This window comes from Martes martes (genome assembly GCF_963455335.1).
Source record: "Martes martes genome assembly, chromosome: 12".
In the NCBI taxonomy this organism is placed as follows: Eukaryota; Metazoa; Chordata; class Mammalia; order Carnivora; family Mustelidae; genus Martes; species Martes martes.
The window spans coordinates 3486995-3506455 of NC_137900.1; the positions used below are offsets into that span (position 1 = coordinate 3486995).

At 39.7% G+C, this 19461-nt stretch overlaps 1 protein-coding gene across 2 annotated transcripts in view; it reads right to left on the reverse strand.

Annotated features, from left to right (window-relative positions):
* The window catches only part of ZNF169 (zinc finger protein 169), a 79472-nt gene extending 76800 nt beyond the window's left edge, over nt 1-2672 (reverse strand). For both annotated transcript variants that reach the window (XM_080820326.1, XM_080820324.1), the window contains exon 1: nt 2610-2672. The gene's annotated coding sequence lies outside the window, so the exon portion shown is untranslated. The remainder of the gene's footprint in view (nt 1-2609) is intronic.
* Between the last annotated feature and the right edge of the window lie 16789 nt (nt 2673-19461).

Genomic DNA, 19461 nt, shown 5'->3' on the forward strand with positions numbered 1-19461 from the left:
ATACATAATTTTGTTACATCACTCATTGGTTATTTGGAAAATACTGGTTTACTGAGATATGCAAGCCTTTCAAATGTTAACACATTTCATTATATAATGTCAAAAATATCATTAATATCCCAAAGATCTAGTAAAAAACATATCTAAATATTGGGAAAGTGCTAAACTCTCACACTTTTTTTCTACAAATTTCCACAATTCTCTTTTTTAATTTCCGTAATTCTAAATTTCACTTGAAAGCTCAAATTTTATCACTAGCAACAAATAGCATCAGAAATGACAGGCTCATCTTATTCATTTTTGAGAAAATGTCTGCCAAATACCCATATTTGCATATTCATATTTTATCTGTCAGTAGTTCTTTCAAGGAAGAAATAGTTTTCCCATGGGAAAAAAAATCAGTCACAAATACAAATAACTGCTCAAAAATGCGTTCTGCTACTTCCCATTTTGTCACATAGAGTATTAAAAAGTCATGTGTTCAAGGGTCAAGATTTGAATAGAATTAATAAATTTACTTCATAGAGGGAAATCTTAGGGTTTTAGGGGGAAAAGATTTGAATAGAATTAATTTAGAAAAAAAAGAATATTTGAATAGAATTAATTTAGAAAAAAGATTTGAATAGAATTAATAAGTTTACTTCATCGAGGAAAATCTTAGGTTTTTAGGAAAAAAAAACACCTTTTGGTGTGTGGCAGTGAAGAATGACTACTAGTACAGTTTAGTGCCGTTACCTTAATTCATGCTAAAAGGACCAATAGTTTTATTTATTGCTTTGTACCATCTGTGTGAAGGTTAACACATTTATAAAGGCAAACAGCATCTGAAATATGCTATAAAAATAATAAAATATAAAAATAACTTAATCTTTGGATCCTCTAAAGAATGTTGGGGCCCCCTAGGAGGTCCATGGACCACACTTTGAAAACTGCTGTTTGTCAAGTGATCAGGTGATGTGCCATCTTCTTAGTCAGTATTTGGAGATCTTTTCTCTGGGACAGGTGTTTCTACAATCCCCTGCCTTTAAGGAATAGGAATGAGCTGAGAATTTGCCAGCAACAGAAGTTCTATGAAAATAAAGGATTTCACATTCAATATTCAAATTCTCACCCAACACCCCAGCATATTACTCCTACCTCATACCTGGAAGCCAGACCTCTCTGGTTCAGTTTCTCCGTAGAGGACACCCCTGGAAATTTCACCTGTCTGCGTGGCTGGAATAAAGAAACTCTGGACTGGACTATGCTGTGTTCAGATTTAAACAATCCTTCCTCATTGCTCGCCCACCTCTCATGGTGGTTGGTACTTCCAATTCATCATCCTTCCTAGCCACGGTTCCTGAACAACTCACAATGAAAGGCCAGGTACATGTGAATCTCCTGAGATCAGGTCAAAGCCGACATTCCATCTCTGACGCCCTGCTGGCCACCTTTACAGCCCCTGGATGATCACCCTGTGCACATGGTCTCTACCCACACATAACCTCCCTCTGCTCTTCTCGACTTCAGGTCTGGGGTGGATGCTAGAATGTGCCACCTAGATCCCTCTTCAGAAACGAAGAATCGTCCTCCCAGCCGCTGGAGGCACGACTGGCAGGCAGCCCTCGGTCCCAGACCGCTCTGGAGACTGCCTGGGCTGCAGAGAGTCGGCTCACCCGAGGTGTATCACCAGCGTCCAATGACTGATCAGCATATGAGTCTAAAACCGAACTCTCTTATCCCAAGTCAGGACAACTCTGAAAGGCCATCTGAGTTCCACAGACCCTAATGTATGTGGCTGGCTGTAGTCACTGTTAAGCTTCCCCACTGAATGTCTCTGCCCAGTCCTGCCCGCTTCCTTCCCCTCTTCTAAAATGTTGATCTTGAGAGCATAGTATAATAAGTGTTCCGCAAACTAGTCTCTACCTCAGAGTCTTCTTTCTTGGGAATTTACCTAATCTGTGACAAGGTCAAAATGTGCTCTTGATTTTATTTGTAAGATCACTTCCATAATATCGGGGCGCCTGGGTGGCTCAGTGGGTTAAAGCCTCTGCCTGTGGCTCAGGTCATGATCCCAGGGTCCTGGGATCGAGCCCCGCATCGGGCTCTCTGCTCGGCGGGGAGCCTGCTTCCTCCTCTCTCTCTGCCTGCCTCTCTGCCTACTTGTGATCTCTGTCAAATAAATAAACAAAATCTTAAAAAAAGAAAAAAGATCACTTCCGTATCATTGCTTCTTCCTTGGGCACCATTCTGCAAATGTGCACATGGATGCAAAAAAGCAGCGTTTCAGTCTCAAGACTGAATATGGTACATTCCAGAATTACAGGATAGAAAGAACAAGTAGCTTCTTCATGCCTCACTTTACCTCTTCTGTAAAATGGATTACCTGCCCAGCCCAAAATATTTGTGTGTAAAGCACTGGAGTCCTATCTCTGCCTCTAACTGTTATATGACCTCATATAAATCATCTCATCCCTCTGGGACTGATTCCTTATCTGTGATGATGCCTACCGCTTATTGAACAAAACGCTAAGAGTGTTATATGCATAATTTTCCATCACCTACATGACCGTGTTTGAGGGGCATATTGTCATCATGACGCTGGAGGTTAGGAAGGCAAAGTAGCTCACCTGAGATCACAAATTTCTTAGTCGCTGGCTCTGAATTCAAACTGAATTCCAGGCTGTTCCAAAGCCTGAGGTCTGAGCAGTATCTTCTGCATCTAAAACAGAGGAACAGTGTTAATAATGGCCTTGCTTGGGGCGCCTGGGTGGCTCAGTGGGTTAAAGCCTCTGCCTTCGGCTCAGGTCATGATCCCAGGGTCCTGGGATCGAGCCCCGCATCGGGCTCTCTGCTCAGCAGGGAGCCTGCTTCCCCCTCTCTCTCTGCCTGCCTCTCTGCCTACTTGTGATCTCTGTCTGTCAAATAAATAAATAAAAATAAAGATGATTTTAAAAAAATAAGAACTGAGGTTCTTAAGAAGATGGGGATTCCAACATGGGGAAGTTAGGAGCTCAGTAAATCTTCTCCAAAAATAAAACAATAAAACTGGATAAAAAACTGTCAAAAAACAATGATTTCAGGACTCTGAAAGTTGACAAAAAGACAACAAACTTATAATTTAGCCATGAAGGGGCGCCTGGGTGGCTCAGTTGGTTAAGCAACTGCCTTCGGCTCAGGTCATGATCCCAGGGTCCTGGGATCGAGCCCCGCATCGGGCTCTCTGCTCAGCGGGGAGCCTGCTTCTCCCTCTCACTCTACTGTTCTGCCTACTTGTGCTCACTCTCGCTCTGTCAAATAAATAAATAAAATCTTTTAAAAAATAATTTAGTCATGAAAAACTACTGAATGATGCAATATGTGGCATTATTACTGGGACTGCTCCCACTCCCCCACCCAGCTGGGTCAGTTTCAGTTTTATAAGGATGGGCCAAACCCTGAAAACCAAAAGATGCACTGTGAGGGGAGACTTACTTTCTTTGGAGCAGAATGCAAAAACAAACACCCCTACACCCAACAGTGTTATCAGGAAGAGTAGCATCTAGCATCTAGGTAGCAAAAAAAGGTGGGGGAGGAGAGGAATACCAGTGAACCAACTACTCTAGAGTTTCAGTCCTGGCTAAGGAAAGCAAAGACCAGAAGACTAGCCAGAAATTTAACAAGGATACAAAAGGAGAACTTTAATAAGCTCTCCACACGTCCCAGGCTTACTGGAAGCCTGCAACATGTGCAGGGGAGACCAGAGGGGATTCAAGCCATCTGTACGTTCTTGGATGACCGTAAGAGTGTCCATACATATGGAGACGTGAGATGGCCCAAGAGAAATAAAAGTTAAAGGAGACTTGAAAATGGCCTGAACTTTGAATACATTCCCCCAAACTATGCACAGATATATCCCCAATGAGTGGGAACCTTAATGGCTCAAGGTGTTTGAACAGCACCTCTGACTAATCTTTGGCTGACAACTAAGATATGCTGAAGCAGAAGCAACTTCTAGAAAGCCAGGCTTACAAAAAAAGAAAACAAAAACAAACAACAACAACAACGGGGGTGGGGGTTAGACACCAGTAGCCATACATTGTCAGGAAGACGAATACCACAGAATTAGTCCAGACTAGTTTACTAAAACAAAACAAAACAAAAAAACAATGATGATGATAACCTTCAGGGGAAAGAACAAAAATTCAGAGTTCCTGCAAGATGTTGTCTAAAATGTCAACTTTCATGCAAACAAATTACAAGACATGTAAAGAAATAGTGTGACTCATACTTAGGAAATAGAGCAGTCAATCGAAACTATTTCTGACTAATCTCAGACAACGGAATTGGCAGACAAAGATATACAAGAAAACTATTTTATTTTTTTAAGAAAACTATTTTAAATATATATATATATTTCAAAGAAATAAAGGAAACAACATCTAAATTATTAAAGGAATAAATAATGACAGTATTCAAGTAGAGAATATCATTAAGAAAAAGAAATTATTTTTAAAAAACACAGTGGAAATTCTGAGATGAAAAATTACAATAATTGAAATGAAAATTTTACCAGCAAGTCTGAAGAAGGTTGTGTTTTGTATTTGATGATTATACTTTATGAAATAGGGAAAGGGACTGATCTGATAGTTGTATTCAATAAGTAGTTGTCATGACTTGTTTGTTCTTTTATAGGCAGCAATTCCTCTGACCAGGTTTCTGTTAAAGCTCCATTAACTGAAGATCAACCCTACTTTTTGCTATGTATATTTGATTTGTTTTCCAGGTGGATTTGAAATCTGTGATTCTGCTGTTGTTGTTGTTTTTTTTTAAGATTTTATTTATTTATTTGACAGAGAGAGAGAGATCACAAGTAGGCAGAGAGGCAGGCAGAGAGAGAGGAGGAAGCAGGCTCCCTGCTGAGCAGAGAGCCCGATGTGGGGCTCGATCCCAGGACCCTGAGATCATGACCTGAGCCGAAGGTAGAGGCTTAACTCACTGAGCCACCCAGGTGCCACATGTGATTTTGTTTAACAAAGCAAAGTTAAAGACTGAGGTCAGAATTATTCTAAAGGAATGAGGACAGGTGATAATATTACATGGTGATGTACAAAATATTCATATAAACTGGTCTCCTCATCATTTGTGCCATCACTTTAGATGTTTGAATATTAAAAGGCAGGCTGAGGGGCGCCTGGGTGGCTCAGTGGGTTAAAGCCTCTGCCTTCGGCTCAGGTCATGAGACCAGGGTCCCGGGATCGAGCCCCGCATCGGGCTGTCTGCTCAGCAGGGAGCCTGCTTCCCCCTCTCTCTCTGCCTGCTTCTCTGCCTACTTGTGATCTCTGTCTGTCAAATAAATAAATAAAATCTTAAAAAAAAAAAAAGGCTGAACTGTATTGCTCAGGAGTAGGGCAGTAATTGCCGGTTACAGTCCATCAGAGGTAGTACCAGGTCATCCCTTGGAAATTCTGATTCATAGCTCAACTTGAGAAACAAGGTTAGGGAATGGTTACATGTGGTTTGGTGGTTGGAGCAGGTAAAGGTTTGGAGATCGAGAGTTGTGAATTTAAATCATGGCACTAGCCCAGGGTGCTGTGGGCTGAAAGGACCATAACTCTCAAGGACTGACTTGTCCTTATTTGTCTAATGAGAAATGTGACACTTGCACTCTTCTCGGGTTGTTTCATACAGACCTAAGGACAAGTGCTATTTATTGAGGGCATGTTGTGAAAGGTTTAAGAAGTGGGGCAAGTAATGCATTTTCTCTTAGTATAGAGAGTTAGATGAGATAGTCACACACAGTTTTTCATTCCCACTGTAAAATGTGTATCCCAGTATGGGCTCTTGGTTGACACCTGTGCATAACAACTTTCTGTGATCTAGCAAACTCAACAGATAGAAAACTGATTACCAGTGGACACATGGTATTTGATATTTGGCAGTTTCGGTGTTGTTGTTTTGTTTTGCTTTACAGTAAACCCTGTAGTGAAAACTAAAACAATGCTAAAACTTTGAAAGTAAATATTGTGTATACTGCAGTCTTTGCCATGTAGTTTTCAAGCTAACTCTTCCAAGAAATTTGTCCAGGATAGGAAAACATGAACTTTAGGTTATTTGTAAAATAGATTTTTAAAATGTATTTATTTATATTTAATGGAGATACTTAATTTCATTTTAATAGTTGGAGGGGAAAAGGTGTTTGTAATTAAGAAAACATTCTTTTCAACAGATATGAACTCTGAAAAATACATAATTTTTTAAAAATAAAAAAAGAGAAGATTTGCGATGGTGAAAGAAAGAATAAATAAACTTGAAGACAGCTCAAAGGAAATCTTCCAATAAAACAGGCAGAGAGAAAATGATTTTTTTTTAAATAAACAGTGCCAGGGCACCTGGGTGGCAGCCTTTGGCTCAGGTCATCATCCCAGGGTCCTGGGTTCGAGGTATGAGTTGAGCTCCAAGCTCAGCGGGGAGCCTGCTTCTCTCTCTCCATCTGCCCCTCCCCCTGCTTGTGTTTTCTCTCTTTCTCTCCCTCAAATAAATAAATAAAATCTTTTTTAAAAGTGAAGAGTGCCACAGAGAAGTGTGAAACAACACCAAGTGCACCAAAATATATGTAATGGAGCTCTAGAAGGAGAAGAAACAGAGAAGTGCAGAAAATATATTTGAAGAAACCATGGCCAAAACCTTGCCAAATTTGATGAAAATTGTTATTTACATACCTAAGATGCACAATGACTCACACCTATACACACCATATTAAACCAAAGGCACAGGGAAAATCTTGAAACCAGCAAGGGAAAAAGACCTATGACATAGAGAACAATATAATTAATAGCTGATTTCTCATCAGAAACAACAGAAATCAGAGACAGTGGGAGGACGTGTGTCAACTAAGGGTTCTATATCTCTGAAATCTATCCATCACAGAAGAAAGGAAAAGTAAAGATAACATAGAGTTCTTCTGTAGGAATTTTTAGATTGAAAATTAGCCTTCCTTAATAGTTACAAAACTGTTCAAATTACTCCATACTGGGTGGGTGTGGGCAGTTTGTTTTCTAAGGAAGCAGTTCATTTCATCTACGTTGTGAGATTTATGGATGGATATTCTTTTGGTGGCTTCAGAGTATGTAGAGATATCCTTTGTTTCATTCTTTTTTTAAAGATTTTTTTTATTTGAGAGGGAGAGAGTGAGAGAGAGAGAACACATGAGATGAAGGAGGGCCAGAGGGAGAAGCAGACTCCCCGCTGAGCAGGGAGCCCGATGTGGGACTCAGTCCTGGGACTCTGGGATCATGACCTGAGCTGAAGGCAGATGCTTAACTGACTGAGCCACCCAGGTGCCCCCAGAATACACATTATTTTCAAACGTACATGGGATATTCTCCAGAACAGATCACATGTTAGGACACAAAACAGGCCTCAACAGAAACAAAAAAATGTAAGTCATGCCATGCATCTTTTCTGACCACAATGTTACAAAACTAGAAGTCAACCACAAGAAAAAATCTGGAAAGACCACAAATACTAGGAGGTTAAACAGCATGCTACTGAACAGTGAAGAGGTCAAGCAAGAAATCAAAGAAGACAGGGAAGTACATGAAAATGAAAACACGATGATCCAAAATCTCTGGGATGCAGCAAAAGTGGTCCTAAGATGGAAGTATACAGCAATATAGGCCTTCCTCAAGAAGCAAGAAACATCTGAAATAAACAAACTAACTTTACATGTAAAGGAGCTAGAAAAAGAATGAACATTGCTAAAGCCAGCAGAAAGATGGAAATAATAAAGATCAGAGCAGAAATAAATGATACAGAAACAAAAGAACAGATCAGTAAAACAAAGCTTGTTCTTTGAAAAAAGTAATAAAATTAATAGCCCTTTAGCCAGACCTATCAAAAAGAGAAGGGACCCAAATAAACAAAATCACAAATGAGAGGGGAGAAATAACAAACACCACCACAAAAATACAAACAATTATGGGACAATATTATGAAAAACTATATGTCAAAAAATTGGACAACCTGGAAAAAATGGATAAATTCCTTGAAACTTATAAACTACCAGCACTGAAACAGGAAGAAATAGAAAACTTGCACAGACCAATAAATAACAAAGAAATTGAATCAGTAATCAAAAAACTCCCAACAAACCGAAGTCCAATACCAGATGGCTGCATAGGTGAATTCTACCAAACATTTAAAGAAGAATTAATACAGGGCACCTGGGTGGCTCAATGGGTTAAAGCCTCTGCCTTCTGCTCAGGTCATGATCCCAGGGGCCTGCATCTTGGGCTCTCTGCTCCACGGGGAGCCTGCTTCCTCCTCTCTCTCTGCCTGCCTCTCTGCCTACTTGTGATCTCTGTCCAATAAATAAATAAAATATTTAAGAAAAGAGAAGAGTTAATACCTATTTGCAAATTATTCCAAAACATAGAAAAGGAAGGAAAACTTCCAAATTCATTCATTGAGGCCAACATTATCCTGAAACCAAAACTATCCAAAGACACTAACAAAAAAAAAAAGGTGAGGGAGTTGGGGGAGGCCTGGGTGGCTCATTCCATTAAGCAGCTGCCTGTGGCTCAGGTCATGATCTCAGGGTCCTGGGACTGAGTCCCCCATCAGGCCCCTTGCTCAGGGGAGATCCCGCTTCTCCCTCTGCCTGCTTCTCCCCCTGCTTGCGCTCTCTCTATCTCTCTGACAAATAAATAAATGAAATCTTTCAAAAACTGTATTTAAAAACAAAGAGAGAGAGAACTTTAGGCCAATATCCCTAATGAACACAGATGCAAAATTTATCCAAAAGTTTTGGATGGAAACCAAATCCAACAACACATTAAAAAAAAACCGTTCAGGGGCACCTGGGTGGCTCAGTGGGTTGAGCCTCTGCCTTCAGCTCAGGTTGTGGTCTCAGGGTCCTGGGATCGAGCCCCACATCAGGCTCTCTGCTTCTCGGGGAGCCTGCTTCCTCCGCTCTCTCTCTCTGCCTGCTTCTCTGCCTACTTGTGGTCTCTGTCTGTCAAATAAAAAAATAAAATCTTAAAAAAAAAAATCATTCACCACAATCAAGTGGGATTTATTTCTGGATTGCAAGGGTGGTTCAATATTCTCAAATCAATCAAGGTGATACACCAAATTAGTAAAAGACAGGATAAGAACCATTAGATGCAGAAAAAGCATTTGACAAAGTACAACATCCATTCATGATAAAAACCCTCACTAAAGGAGGTTTAGAGAAAACATACCTCAACATAATAGAGGCCATATATGAAAAACCCACAGCTAATATTCTCAATGGAGAATAACTGAGAGCTTTTCCTCTGTGATAAGGAACAAGATAAGGATGTCCACTTTCACCATTGTTATTCAACATAGTGCTGGAAACCCTAGCCACAGCAATCAGACAATAAAAAGAAATAAAAGGCATAAAAATCAACACGGAAAAAATAAAACTTTCACTATCTGCAGATGACATGATATTATATATAGAAAACCCAGGGATGCCTGGGTGGCTCAGCCACTGGGCAGCTGCCTTCAGCTCAGGTCAGGATCCTATCAAGTCCTGCTTCGGGCTCCCTGCTCCGTGGGAAGCCTGCTTCTCCCTCTCCCTCTGCCCCTGCCTGCTTGTGTTCCCTCTCTCACTGTGTCTCTCTCTAGCAAATAAATAAACAAACAAACAAATAAATAATCTTAAAAAAAGGAAAGAAAGAAAGAAAAGAAAACCCAAAAAACTCCACCAAAAACCTGCTAGAACTGATACACATATTCAGTAAAGTTGCAGAATACAAAATCAATGTATAGAAATCTGTTGCATTTCTAAACACCAATAATGAAGCAGCAGGAAGAGAAGTTAAAGAATCAACCCCATTTATAACGGCAGATGTGTGCGTGCAGGCGCGCACACACACACACACACACACACACACAAGATACCTGGGAATACACCTATCCAAATAAGTGAAAGACCTGAGCTTTGAAAACTATAAAATGCTGATGAAAGAAATTGAAAAAGGCGCAAAGAAATGGAAAGCCATTCCAGAGGCGCCTGGGTGACTCAGTCAGTTAAGCGTCCAACTCTGGATTTTGGCTCAGGTAATGATCTCAGGGTCGTGAGATGGAGCCCCTTGTCAGGCTCAGGCAGGGAGTCTGCTTGAGATTCTCTCTCATCCTCTCCCTCTGCCCTTCCACCCCCCAACTCACATGATCTTTCTATATCTACAATAAATAAACAAATCCTTTAAAAAAATTCCATGCTCAAGGGGCGCCTGGGTGGCTCAGTGGATTAAGCTGCTGCCTTCGGCTCAGATCATGATCTCAGGGTCCTGAGATCGAGCCCTGAATCGGGCTCTTTGCTCAGCAGGGAGCCTGCTTCCTCCTCTCTCTCTGCCTGACTCTCTGCCTACTTGTGATCTCTCTTTCTCTCAGATAAATAAATAAAATCTTTTTTAAAAACTCCATGCTCATGGATTGAAAGAAAAAATATTGTTAAAATGTCTATACTACCCAAAACAATCTACAGATTTAAATGCAATCCCTACCAAAAACCAAAAGCGTTTTTCACAGAACTAAAACAAATAATCCCATATTTTGTATGGAATCACAAAAGACCCCAAATAGCCAAAGCAACCTTGAAAAATAAAAGCAAACTTGGAGGTATCACAATTCCACATTTCAAGTTATATTACAAAACTGTAATGATCAAGACAGTATGGTACTGGGGTGTCTGAGTACCTCAGTCTGTTAAGCATCTTACTCCTCCTCCTCCTCCTCTTCTTCCTCTTCTTTCTTCTTCTTCTTCTTTTCTTCTTTCTTCTTCTTCTTTCTTCTTCTTCTTTCTTCTTCTTCTTCCTCTTCCTCTTCCTCTTCTTCTTCCTCTTCTTCCTCTTCTTCCTCTTCTTCTTCTTCTTCTTCTTCTTCTTCTTCTTCTTCTTCTTTAAAGATTATATTTGTTTATTTGACACATAGGGAGATCACAAGTAGGCATAGAGGCAGGCAGAGAGAGAGAGCAGGAAGCAGTCTCCCTGCTGAGCAGAGAGCCCAATGCAGGGCTCAAACCCAGGACCCTGAGACCATGACCTGAGCTGAAGGCAGAGGCTTAACCCTCTGAGCCACCTAAGCATGTCAGATGCCCTAAGCATCTGACTCCTGATTTCAGCTCAGGTCATGATCTCAGGTCATGGGATCAAACCCTGTGTCAGGTTCTGCATTCAGTGGGGAATCTGCTTAGGAAGTTTCTCTCTCTCCCTCTCCCTCTGCCCTTCCCCCCACTCACACTCTCTCTATCTCACTCTAGAATGAATGAATAAGTTAATAAATAAATCTTTTTTTTAAGACAGTACTGGCACAAAAATAGACACATAGATCAATAGAACAGAAGAGAAAACCCGGAAACAGACCCACAACTATATGGTCAACTAATCTTCGACAAAGCAGGAAAGAACATCCAATACATCCAATGGAAAAAAGACAGTCTCTTCAACAAATGGTGTTGGCAAAACTGGACAGCAACAGGCAAAAGAATTAAACTGGACCACTTTCTTATTCCATACACAAAAATAAACTTGAAATGGATTAAAGACCAAAATGTGAGGCCTGAAACCATAAAAATCCTAGAAGAGAGCACAGGCAGTAACTTCTTTGACACCATCTGTAGCAACTTCTTTATACAGGTCTCCTGAGGCAAGGGAAATAAAAGCAAAAACAAACTACTGGGACTTCATCAAAATAAAAATCTCCCGCATAGTGAAGCAAACCATCAAGAAAACTAAAAGGCAACCTACTGAATGGGAATATACATAGGCAAGTGACATATGCAATAAAGGTTTAGTATCCAAAATATGTAAGGAACTTATAAAATTCAATACCTAAAAAACAAATAATCTAATTAAAAATGGGCAGAAGACATGAACAGACATTTCTCCAAAGAAGACATACAGATGAGGATGCCTGGGTGGCTCAGTCAGTTAAGTGTCTGATGCTTGATTTTGGCTCAGGTCAAGATCGCAAGGTCATGAGATTGAACCCTGCATCAGACTCTGCGCTGAGTGTGGAGCCTGCTTAGCATTCTCTCTCTCCCTCTGCACCTCCCTACTCTCTCTCTCAATAAAATAAAATCTTAAAAAAAAAAAGAAGAAGATATCCAGATGGCCAACAGACACTTGAAAAGACACTCAATATCACTCATCAGGGAAATACAAATCAAAACTACAATGAAATGTCACCTCACACCTGTCAGAATGGCTAAAGTCAACAATACTAGAAGCAATAGTATTGCTTGGCAATAGATGAGGAGAAAAAGGAAACCTCTTTCAGTGTTGGTGGGAATGCAAACTGGTGCAGCCACACTGGAAAACAGTATGGAGGGGTTCCTCAAAAATTAAAATAGAACTACTGTAAAATCCAGCAACCGCACTATTAGGTATTTATCCAAAGGATACAAAAATACTAATTCAAAGGGATACATGCACACTAATGTTCATAGCAAAATTATCTATAATAGCCAAATTATGGAAACAGCCCAAGTGTCCACTGGCTGATGAATTGATAAAGAAGATGTGGTATATATACACAATGGAAAAGAATAAAATCTTGCCATTTGCAATGACATGGATGGAGCTAGAGAATACTATGCTAAGTGAAATAAGTCAGAGAAAGACTAATACCATATGATTTCACTCATATTGGAATTTAAGAAACAAAGCAAATGAGCAAAGTAGGGGGAATAAGATGCAAACAAGGAAACAGTCTCTTAACTATAAAGAACACACTGATGGTTACCAGAGGGGAGGTGGGGGGGGGGGGTTAGGTTAAAATAGGTGATGGGGATTAAGGGGGCAGGTATTGTGATGAGCACTGGGTGTTCTATGGAAGTATTGAACCACCATACTATACATTTGGAATATTACACTGTATGTTAACTAACTGGAACTAAATAAAAACCTAAAAATTTTTTGAATGTCGATTTCACAGAAATGGAAAAGCCAATTCTCAAATTCTTATGAAATTCCAAGAGCCTTGAGGTTGGTCAGGGGGAGGTAGAAAGATTGGTCAAACTTAGAGGACTTACATTCCCTATTTCAAAACCTACTGTAAAGCTAGAGTAGTCAAAACACCATGGTACTGGCATAAGAATAGATATTTAGACCAGTGAAATACAACTGAAAATCTAGAAATAAAACAACACATCTATGGCCAATTGATTTGTGATAAGGGACCAAAACCATTCAATGGGAGGAAAAATAGTCTCTTTAACACACGATGGGACAACTGGATAGCCACATATTAAAGAATGAAGTCAGACCCCTATCTCATACCATATACAAAAATTACCTAGAAATGAATCAATGACCTGATATAAGATCTAAAATTATATAACTCTTAAAATGTATTGGTAAATCTTCTTGACTTTGGATTTGGCAATGGATTCTTGCATGAGCAAAATTTTAAAATTTAAAATTTATCAAAACTTTAAACTTTTGTGTAACAAAGGACATTTTCTGGAAAGTAAAAAGACAATCTACAGAATGGGAGAAAATACTTGCAATGTGTATCTCTAATAAGGGACTAATATCCAGAATATTTAAAGAACTCTTACAACAAAAGACAAAATATTTAAATGCCAAAGGACTTATATAGACATTTCTCTAAAGGTCTACTAATGGGCAACAAACGTATGAAAAGATTCTCAACATCCTAAGTCATTAAGGGAAATGCAAATCAAATCTACAATGAGGTACCACTTCGCATTCTCTAAAATGTCTGTACTTAAAAAAAAAAAAAAAGGCATTAGTTGAAAGATGCTTTGTGAGGAGAGGGAAGATGGAGGAAGAATAGGGGATCCTGTTTCATCTGGGCCCTTGAATTCAGCTAGATATCTACCAAATCATCCTGAACACCTGTGAATTCGACCTAAGATCTAAGAAAACAGTTACTGTAATTCTACAAATAGAAAAATGACCACTTTTTGCAAGGTAGGAGGTGCAGAAACGTGACTCTGAGAGGACACAGAGGAAGATAAACCATGGGGGGAGGGAGCCTCTGTCAGCTGGCTGCCAAATAATGATACAGCAGCAGAGTGCAAAGTCGGAACTTTTACAAGTCTGCCCAAGGGAGGGATGTCCTGCCTGAAGGGTGCTCAGGTGGTGAAGCAGGGCAGAACCTTAGGTGGGACAGTGTGGTCTCAGGATCCCCGGGGTCACAGAAAGAACTGGGGTGCCTGAGTGCAGCAGAGCTCCCCAGCACTGGAGCAGGGAAGCCAGCCTGGGAGTGGGCTCTCAGGATTGGGCGACCACTCTCCAAGCAGGCGCCCAACAAGCAGCAGAACTGTAGCAACCCGCCTCCTTCCCCGAGGAAGATGGGCAGGGCTGCACACTGCAAAGTTTTGCAGTTTGGCACCGACGAATGTGATTGATTGCTTTTCCCTGAGGGTGAACTGAGGAGTCAGGGCTAGGATCGTGCAGCTCCCCAGCTGGAAATCGGGGCAACGCCTTTTTTTTTTTTTTTAAATTTTTTATTTATTTTCAGCGTAACAGTATTCATTGTTTTTTCACCACACCCAGTGCTCCATGCAATCTGTGCCCTCCCTAATACCCACCACCTGGTTCCCCCAACCTCCCACCCCGCCCCTTCAAAACCCTCAGGTTGTTTTTCAGAGTCCATAGTCTCTCATGGTTCACCTCCCCTTCCAATTTCCCTCAACTCCCTTCTCCTCTCCATCTACCCTTGTCCTCTATATTATTTGTTATGCTCCACAAATAAGTGAAACCATATGATACTTGACTTTCTCTGTTTGACTTATTTCACTCAGCATAATCTCTTCCAGTCCTGTCCATGTTGCTTCAAAAGTTGGGTATTCGTCCTTTCTGATGGAGGCATAATACTCCATAGTGTATATGGACCACATCTTCCTTATCCATTCATCCGTTGAAGGGCATCTTGGTTCTTTCCACAGTTTGGCGACCGTGGCCATTGCTGCTATAAACATTGGGGTACAGATGGCCCTTCTTTTCACTACATCTGTATCTTTGGGGTAAATACCCAGCAGTGCAATTGCAGGGTCATAGGGAAGATCTATTTTTAATTTCCTGAGGAATCTCCACCCTGTTCTCCAAAGTGGCTGCACCAACTTGCATTCCCACCAACAGTGTAAGAGGGTTCCCCTTTCTCCACATCCTCTCCAACACACGTTGTTTCCTGTCTTGCTAATTTTGGCCATTCTAACTGGTGTAAGGTGGTATCTCAATGTGGTTTTGATTTGAATCTCCCTGATGGCTAGTGATGATGAACATTTTTTCATGTGTCTGGTAGCCATTTGTATGTCTTCCTTGGAGAAGTGTCTGTTCATATCTTCTGCCCATTTTTTAATATGATTATCTGTTTTGTGTGTGTTGAGTTTGAGGAGTTCTTTATAGATCCTGGATATCAACCTTTTGTCTGTACTGTCATTTGCAAATATCTTCTCCCATTCCGTGGGTTGCCTCTTTGTTTTGATGACTGTTTCTTTTGCTGTGCAGAAGCTTTTTATCTTGATGAAGTCCCAGAAGTTCATCTTTGCCTTTGTTTCCTTCGCCTTTGGAGACGCCTTTTTAATTCTTTTTTCCCATCCTCTAAAGCCATGTGGAAAGCCTTCAAAGAAAAGAAGCCACATAGAGCAGCCCCAGACAGCTTACATTGAGTTCAGCCCCCTGGCAAGTGGCAGTGCAACTCCGCCCAGGTACAGATACCTGAGAATCAGTGCAACAGACCCCTCCCCAAGAAGACCAGCAGGAACATCAGGCTAATACCAAGTGTATGGATCACACAGAACTGAAAATCTCCTGCACTAGAGGAAAACAGAATATAGAATTTGAGGGTTTCTTTCTCATTAGTCGTGAGTCTTTCAGTTTAAAATTTTTTTTCTTCTCAACTAGTTTCTTATTTTATCAACTCTTTAAATCTTATTTAATTTCCATTTTTACATTCAGATTCTATAGATATATTCTCCATTTTTTGCTTCCTTTCACTGTGTTCAATTTTATTTTTGTATATATACAAGTTTTTCTTTCTTTACAATTTTGGGATTTAGTGTCTTCTAACAGACAGACCAAAATACACCCAGGACCAAGTATATCACACTGTTTTGTTCACCTGTGAGACTATATTCTCTCTTTTTTTCCTTTTTTTTTTTTCTTTTTTGGTTCTGGGTCTTTTTGGATTTGTCTAGTGTGTATTTTGCTGGGGTCATTGTTGATATTTTTAATTTTGTTCTCTTGTTCATCTATTCTTCTTTGGACAAAATGACTAGAGGGAGGAGAGGAAGGAAGGAAGGAAGGAAGGATGGACTAGAGGTAATACTCATTACCACAGATTTAATCAATATTTAATCAATATGGATATAAGCAAAATGTCAGGCCTAGATTTCAGAAAAATGATTATAAAGATACTAGCAGGGCTTGTAAGCATAAAAGACACTAGAAAATCCCTTAGTGCAGAAATAAAAGAACTAGGGGTGCCTGGGTGGCTCAGTGGGTTGAGCCTCTGCCTTTGGCTCAGGTCATGATCTCAGGGTCCTGGGATGGAGCCCCACATCAGGCTCTCTGCTCAGCAGGGAGTCTGCTTCCCCACCCCCAACTGGCTACCTCTCTGCATACTTGTGATCTCTCTCTGTCAAATAAATAAATAAAATCTTAAAAAAAAAAAAGAAATAAGAAATAAAAGAACTAAAATCTAATCAGGCTGAAATTAAAAATGCTTTAACTGGGATGAAGTCTAAAATTGATCCTCTAAAGGCCAGGGTAAATGAGGCAGAAGAGAGTCAGAGATATAGAAGACAAAATGATGGAAAGCAAGGAAGCTGAGAACAAGGGAGGAAACCAGCTAATGGATCATGAGGGGAGGCTTCAAGGAATCAGTGATACCATAAAACCAAATAATATTAAAATTGATGAGGTCACAGCAGAAGGAGAAAGAGAGAGAAGGACAGAATGTCCCTCAGAGGGGCGCCTGGGTGGCTCAGTGGGTTAAGCCTCTGCCTTCGGCTCAGGTCATGATCTCAGGGTCCTGGGATCGAGCCCCACATCAGGCTCTCTGCTCAGCAGGGAGCCTGCTTCCCCCCCTTTCTCTGCCTGCCTCTCTGCCTACTTTGATCTCTGTCAATAAATAAATAAAATCTTAAAAAAAAAAAGAATGTCCCTCAGATAAAGGGCTAGTATCCAAGATCTATAAAGAACCTATCAAACTCAACAGCCAAAAAACAACCTAGTCAAGAAATGGGCAGAAGACATGAAGAGACATTTCTGCAAAGAAGACATCCAAATGGTCAACAGACACATGAAAAAATGTTCCACATTCCTTGGCATGAGGGAAATACAAACAAAACCACAGTGAGATACCATCTTACACCAGTCAGAATGGCTGAAATTAACAAGTCAGGAAACAGCAAATGTTGGCGAGGATGTGGAGAAAAGGGAACACTCTTACACTGTTGATGGGAATGCAAGCTGATACAGCCACTCTGGAAAACAGTATGGAGGTTCCTCAGGAGGTTAAAAACATTGTGAATGTACTAAATGCCACAGAACTAACTTTAAAATGGCTAATTATACATTATGTGAATTTCATCTCAGTTAAAAAGAAAAGTCAATAAAAGACATTGATATTGCAAAAGAATAAAAGTATCTTTATTTGAAGATGATTCCCTATGCAGAAATTTACAAAGAATCTAAAAAGACACACACACACACCCCCCCCAAAACCCAGCCCCAAATCTCCTAAAACTAGTATGAATTCAGTAATGTCACAGGATATAAGATCAACACATAAAAAGCAATTGGACTTCTACCATCTAGCAATAAACTGTAATTGAATGTTAAAACACAATACAATTTAATATGTATACTTAGTTATAAATGTAACAAAATACAAGAAGCACCTATATCCTTTTAATTACAAAATGGTCGTGAAATAAATTAAGATTTTTTTCTATGTTCTGGTTGCCCAACATAGTGAAGATATCAGTTCTCTCCAGAATGATCTACACAATTCCTATCAAAATCCCAGCTACATATTTTGAAGACATAGATAAACTTCTTATAGACTATGTAGAAAGGCAAAGGGATGACAGTAGCTAAAATAATTTTGAAACAAAAAAAGAACAGTTAGAAACCACTCTCTGTAATTAAAAAATTATAAGCAAACAATGAATCATGAAACACTACATCGAAAACTAATGGTGTACTGTGTGCTGACAACCATAATACGATAAAACAAAAATTTTCTAATAGCTAACATAATTAACACAGGATAGCACTAGCAGAAAGATACACACATAGACCAATGAGACAGAATAGTAAATCCATAAATAGACCCATACATATAAACCTGACATTTGCAAAGGTGAAAAATCAATTCAATGGAGAAAAGATGGTCTTTTCATCAACTGGTGCTAGACTAACTAGATATTCATAGGTACAAAAAAAAAAAAAAAAAGCCCAAACCTCAAACTTTCCACAAAAATCAACTCAAAGTGGATCATGAATTGAAATGTAAAATATAGAACTATGAAACATTACTAAAAATATAGGATAAAATCTTTGGGATCTAGGACTAGGCAAAGAATTCTTAGATACATTGCTAAAAATAATAAATAAAATAAAAATGATAAATTGGAATTTATCAAAATAAAAAAATCTACATTAGTGGAAGACCCTGTTAAAGGAAGAGAAGACAAGCTACAGGCTGGGAGAATATATTTGCTAACGATGTACTCAATAAAAGATTCCTATCTACAATATATTTTAAAATCCTGAAAGCTCAACATTAGAAAAACAAGCCAACCAGAAAATGGGCAAAATATATGAATAGACATTTCATCAAACAGGAAACAATTATGGCACATAAGCATATGAAAACATGTTCAACATTATTTTAATCTTTACAGTAATGCAAATTAAAATCACAAGAAAATATAACTATACACCAGTTAGAATCACTAAAATAAAGAAGTGTTAGCAAGATGGCAGACCAGGAAGCTCCAGGCCCTATTTCTCCCAAGGAAACATTAAAAATACAATTAGAGACTGAGTAATGTAATTTTATAGGGGTTCTGGAAACCAAACTCTATAGCAACCAAGCAATTGCCCAATGAAGAAAAGGCCACATTGAAATGGTAGGAAATGTGGCATTTTAAATTCATCTTCACCCCACCTTCTCCCAGGTGCACAGTATGGTTGACAGGAGGTAACCCAATTCCCCATTCCCTCCCTCAGGCTGGAAGGACTAATCTGTGGGCTACCTGAAGGACTGGTTTCTGTGTTGCCCAACTCAAAGCTCAGAGAGGAAATAGCATAGCTCAGAACTCAGATTGGCACAAGTCACTGAAGGCAATGGAAGATACAATAGCACATGAAAAATGCAGACCTGTGGACACCTGGATCAAGAATTACAGGCAAAGGAACACAAGAGAACATCTAGGGCCCTAGGAAGCTTTGGTGAGATTCTTTGGGAAGTTAATGTTTATTCTGGAGA